This window comes from Nicotiana tabacum, chromosome 11 (assembly GCF_000715075.1).
Source record: "Nicotiana tabacum cultivar K326 chromosome 11, ASM71507v2, whole genome shotgun sequence".
Lineage (NCBI taxonomy): Eukaryota > Viridiplantae > Streptophyta > Magnoliopsida > Solanales > Solanaceae > Nicotiana > Nicotiana tabacum.
This window is the reverse complement of record NC_134090.1, coordinates 137,735,329-137,741,570: the sequence shown is the minus strand read 5'-3', so window position 1 is coordinate 137,741,570 and position 6,242 is coordinate 137,735,329.

Sequence of the window (6,242 nt, the reverse complement as noted above, 5' to 3'; positions counted from 1 at the left end):
ATCTTTTTCTCTTGTCAGCTCAGTTCTGAGACCATCTCTCTCAATCTCCACCTCAACCAACCTCTTCTTCAGCTTTTCAATCCCAGCATCCTTAGCCCCACTTTCTTGCACCAAGGCTTTGACCTTGTTATTCACTAGTACCTTTTGGATGAACCAAGTTCTTTACGAGTGGCATTGACATCATAATGTCAATCAAGCAGAGTATTATCCCCAAAATGATCCTTGCTTGTACTAACCTCCCACTTCTTCATAGTTACCTTGAAATGTGCAAGCACAGTTGTGAGAATAAAGCCATAGGGAATGGTATGAGTCTTGAAGCCATTTATAACCCTATCAGTAGGTCCGCGAGGGTTTCCTGTTCAGATGGAACAGGTTCATCTATATTTTTCCCAAATTGAACCAACCTCTCAGCAGCTTCGCCAGACCCACTTCCCCCTGTTTTGCTCACATTCTCTTCTATTTCAGTAAATTCCTCTCCCCAAACAACCATTGCACCAGTTTCTTTTGTTAGACCAACAGGAGTGGGTGAAGAATCAACCACTCTTTTATCATTTCCCCTCACAGCACTCCTAGCACCCTTACTTTATTTTTCTTTTTCTTTTCCCTTTTTATTTTTACCACCAACTTTTCTAGATTCCGTAGTCTCAACACCTGCTATAGATCCTATCAGTACAACTATATTCTCCAATTTTGCAACAACTTCAAAAATTGTCTCAGGAGTAACTTTAGAATCAAAAGATACATGTTCAATTATGGAAGAACTACTTTCTTCCCCTTTAGTAGCAGACTTAAATGAATCTTCAGATTTTTGGGATTCTTCTTCCCTACCTGCTTTCAATTGCTTATTTATTTTCTTGATCTGCTCTCCTTCAGCGACAATCTTACGAGCCATCATCTTTACTCTGCTTTTCTTAGAGATTTGTGTGGTTGAATGAGTGGTAGAAGGTGTGGAAGTGGTTTCCTGTGGTGGTGATGAAGGATTTTCAGAGGTGTTCGACATATCTGGGCTAGGGTATGGAAGAGAAGAGAATTAGATTGTGTTTGGAAGATGAAAGAAGAATGAGAGTTTTTGACGGCTTCAGAGAGATAACGTAAGGAATACACTAAAGCTGATCTATATATAGAAGAATAATTAATGGGGTATTGATAGCTTTTCAGACTCTTAGAATTCTAATCAAACTGAATTTCAGTTTTGAAGAGACGTTGGAGTGTATCCCTAGAATCTAGGTACTTCCATTCGGTTGGGACTCTTTTGAACGGAACTGGTTCACTTGTAACGGATAAGTCCAAAAGGAGTTTGGAATTAGATAGAACTTTGATCATGATCCAAATATAATTATTTTAAATTATGCAGAGTGTAGAAAACATACCTATTTATCTTGATGAACTAGGTTCTTCGCTGAAAATTCTCTTGTATAAGTCTAAATTTTCCAAAACAGAGAAAATATCATTAGAGATTAATGAGTCATGTTAGCACATAGCACAAGAGTATACTGTTGAAAGTATGAGACTAAGCAAGATTTAATTTAATTATATACAAAATTTACAGACTTTCTAACCAATAATTGTTTTTTATTTTTTTCGTTTAACTTTGAACTGGTCCTTTTAGGTGATCTTAATCATCCCTAATTCCAACATGTTCCTCTCAAAGTGATCTCTACTTAAGGTTTTTTTTTCTGAAGACCCATTTTGTGCCAATTACTGATATGTCCTTGGGTCTTGGTACTAGATGCCAAACTCGACTCCTTTTGAATTGGTTGAAATCATCTTGCATTGCATTTACCCAGTCTGCATCCTGCAAAGCCTTAGTAGCATTTTTAGGTTAAATAAGAGATAAGACAGCATCAAAAGCACAAAGATTCTTTAATAAAGATCTGGTTTTGATTCCAGAGGAATGATTATATTCTCAATGGGATGAGAACTTTGATACTTGAAAGTTTTCACAACCAACTAGTTTCCCCTTGATGTCTTTTCAATGCTTTGTTACTGTGGAACAGGTTCATGGACAGGTTCCATAGAGGTTTGAGATTCAGTTCCTCTTTGTTCAGTTCCCCCTGTCAGGTTGCCCTGAGTAGAAGAACATGTTCTATCACTTGTTCCTTCTACTGGTGCAGCTTTAGTCTGGGCTATGATTTCATTTAAATTTCTTACCAGCCCAATTTCTTCATCTTCATGTTCCTGTCCCTCAGAAAGAATGTTAGTTTCATCAAAAATCACATGTACACTTTCTTCTACACACATAGTTCTTCTGTTATAGATCTTATAAGCTTTACTATGTGAAGAATATCCCAATAATATTCCCTCATCACTTTTAGGATCAAACTTTCTTAGGGAATCTTTTTATCATTGCGAACAAAGTACTTGCATCTAAATGCCCTAAGATGAGATATATTTGGCTTTCTCCCTTTAAGTGACTCATAGGGAATCTTCTTAACAAGAGGTCTAGTCATGCAACTATTTATAATGTAGCATGCAATGTTCATAGCTTCTGTCGAGAAGCTATGAGGCAATTTACTAGTAAGTAGCATAGTCCCAGTCATTTCCTCTATTGTCCTATACTTTCTTTCAACTACTCCATTTTATTGTGGAGTCCTAGGAGCAGAAAAATTATGATCTATGCCATGCTCATCACAAAATTCAGCAAACTTAGCATTTTCAAATTCAGTTCCATGATCAGACCTAATTGATGCAAGTTGATTACCTAGTTGTTTCTGAGTATTTCTAACAAAAGAAGTAAACATGTCAAATACTTCATCTTTAGATGTTAAAAATAATATCCAAGTAAACCTAGAGTAATCATCAACAAGCACCATCACATATCTTTTACCACCTCTACTTAATGTTCTTATTGGACCACAAAGATCCATATGGACTAGTTCCATCGTTCTGGTGGTGCTTACCACTTTCTTGCATTTAAAAGAGGATCTTACCTGCTTCCCCCTTGTACAAGCCTCACAAACTTTGTCTTCCTTGAACTTGATGTTAGGCAACCCTATCACCAGGTCCTTGGAGACTAATTTGTTGAGTTGACTCAGACTTGCATGTCCAAGTCTCTTATGCCAAAGGAGGGGATCATTGTCCAACACACTTAAGCAAGTGAGTTCACTTTCTGAAAGTGTCGACAAATCTACAATGCATATATTGTTTACTCTTTTTTCCTGCAAAACAATCTTGTCAGTGGTAAGATTAATCACAAAATATTTGGTAGAGGTGAATGCTACCAAGTTACCTCTATCACATAATTGTGATACACTGATTAGACTGTACTTTAGGCCATCTATCAAGTAGACATTCTCAATAGAGTGAGAATCAATCTTACCTACCTTTCCAACCCCAACGATCTCACCTTTCTTCCCATTTCCAAAGGAGACATTACCTCATTTGAAGTCCTCAAGTGAAAGGAACTGGTTCTTGCTTCCTGTCATATGCTTTGAGCAGCCACTATCCATGTATCATATTTGGCTTCTCCCTTTCACTTGGACTCGCAAAAGGAAATCAAGGGTTAGTCTTAGGAACCCAAACTAGTTTGGGTCCCTTTCTATAGGCAAAAGGGTGAATCAAATTCTTTTTAGCCCAACTTGGCAGCCTATTTTTCCCTTGAACAAATTCTTTATTCTTTTGACTAGCCTTTTCTTTTGCAATACATTCACTTTTATAGTGACCAGTTCTACCACAGTGTGTGCAAATTATATTCTCAGGAAGTGTTAGGTACTTGCTTTTGAGATCCCACTTAGGTGCAGGGGTCCCGTAGCCAAGTCCTCTCTTATTGCTACTATGGTGTTCATGTAGCCATGAAAGTGCATCAGAGGACCTATTCCATTTACAGGTTCTGTTAGCTCGTGCTTAACCTTGTTTAGATCCTTCTTAAGGACTCTTATCTGCTCATCTCTTTTGTACAACTTGTCTTTCATTTTTCCTAGTTTTTCTTTTAATGTGAGTTGTGTGTGATCAGCTTTCTTTTTACCTGTTCCTAATTTTAGTTTTAGATTTTCAGATCTTAGCTCTAGGACAGTGGTGTCAAGTTCATGAACTTGGTTCTTTAACTCAGGATTTTTACTATCACTTTCACTAGCCCTAAGTTCCAGATTTTTGCACTTAGCTTTCAAAATCACGCACTCCTTAAACAACTGTTCTTTTTCATTGTTTAGATCCTCATATTCATCAATGAAATCCAGGAGTAACTCAGATAGCCTTTCTATAGACAAAAATTTAATCTTGTCTTTGAGATGAATTATACTTACCTCAAATTCCTCATTGGATTCTCCAATTGCCATAAGTGTTTGTTCATCTCCATCTTCATCCTCTGAGTCCTCATCTGAGCTTTCTCCCCAAGCAGCAACCATAGCCTTTGTTGATCCTTTGTTCTTCTTAGGTTAAACCTGTTCCTTCGTTCAGCTCTTTTTTTCTTCCATTCAATGTCCCATTGAGGGCAGTTTTTGATGTAGTGATTAGTCTTCCCACACTTGTAACACCCCTCATTGATTTGTTTTTCAGGAACCCTTGGTTTGCTGTAGCTTCCACTTCTTGAAGGACCCTTTCCTCTCATTAGGTACTTCTTGAAGTCCTTTGTGATCATGGTCATTTCATCCTCCTCTACATCAGCACCTTCCTCTAGATCAGCACCTTCAGTGATTCTGAGTGTCAGCCTCCTTTCCTTCTTAGATGCATCCATCTTCATGGTTTGCCTTCTAAGTTCATAGGCAGTGAGATTTCCAATTAGCTCATCCAACTTAAGAGTGGCAATGTTCTTTGATTCCTGAATTGCAATGATTTTTCTTTCCCAAGTGACTGGTAGAACCCTTGACAAAATTTTCTCAATTTTGTCTTCTTCAAGAATAATCCTTCTAAGAGACTTAAGTTCATTTGTTAGTGTAGTGAACCTTGTATACATCTCTTGGATGGTTTCGCCTTCCTTTATGGTGAAATTCTCATATTGAGAATACAGTAGTGTTCCTCTGGACCTCTTCACTTGAGGTGTTCCTTCGTGGGCCACTTGTAAAGTGTCCCAAATTTCCTTAGCACTTGCACAACTTTGAATTCTACTGCACTCGTCTGGACCAAGTCCACACACAAGCCATTTCTTGGCCTTAGCATTCTTTTCCCATTTCTTCAAGTCCTCAACATTACAGTCAGCTCTTGTTTTTGGCACATCTACTCCTTCAGAATTCTTCTTTATAGTAGCCAGGGGACCATCAGTGACAATGTCCTATAGCTCATAGTCTTCTCCGATGATGTGATCTCTCATTATGTTTTTCCACCAAGAGTAGTACTGGCCATTAAAGAGTGGAGGCCTATCAGTGGATTGCCCTTCCCAGTTTCCAGGTGGTGCACTCATCTTGATTTGTTCCTAAGGTGTTAGCCTCTTCAAGGATAACCTGCTCTGATACCAATTAATATTTTATACTTCACTACCATACAAGAGGGGGGGTGATTTGTATGGTGACCAATTTTTCGTTTAAACTGATTATGGAAGGAATTGGTTCTTCTATGTGTTCCTTATACTACTGTTGTGGAATAATAAAATGCAAAAATTAAAGAACACAAGGATTTTTACGTGGAAAATACCTGGCTCAAAAAGTGAAAAAAATCACGATCTACTTCCCAGTAGGATTTTTCCAAACTCTCCGCTAAATCACTGAGCCAAAAACTGTATTTACAAAACACTTTTGTAAACCTAGGATTAACTCTAAACCCATTGTGGCAAACAGCCTCTAACTGATGCGACAACTTCAAGTTAACTCTAACTTGAATACTCTGAATACCTATTACAATTGCCTCTAAATAAAGCTGAAAGGTACAATATGAAAACACCAACTACAATTGAATTAGAATAAAATACAGACACTTGGAATTGGTTCTTCTATCTGATTCATGTAGCTTCAGGTTTGCACACTTGAATCACACACGAATTGCTTGCAAAATGCCTTGCTATTTTGCTCTCAATTCACGTTTAACTTCTGCTTTTTGTACGTTTGTGCAACACTTGTAAAGTAAGAACATCCTGCAATTTATATAGTTAGTAGATGAAGAGAATAACTAGAGTTCTAATGCTACTCTTCCTTGGTGGAAGAGTTCTAGTTGATCTCAACTCTAAACTCCTTCCTTATCTTGGATAATGTTCTTTTTTAGTAAGGAGTCGTTCTCCTTATCAACTATGCAACCTTTTCGATCAGGAGAAATTAAATATACCAAGTTAAGCTTATCTCCTTTACGTGCATCCCACATGCTCGAATCTGCCTGTT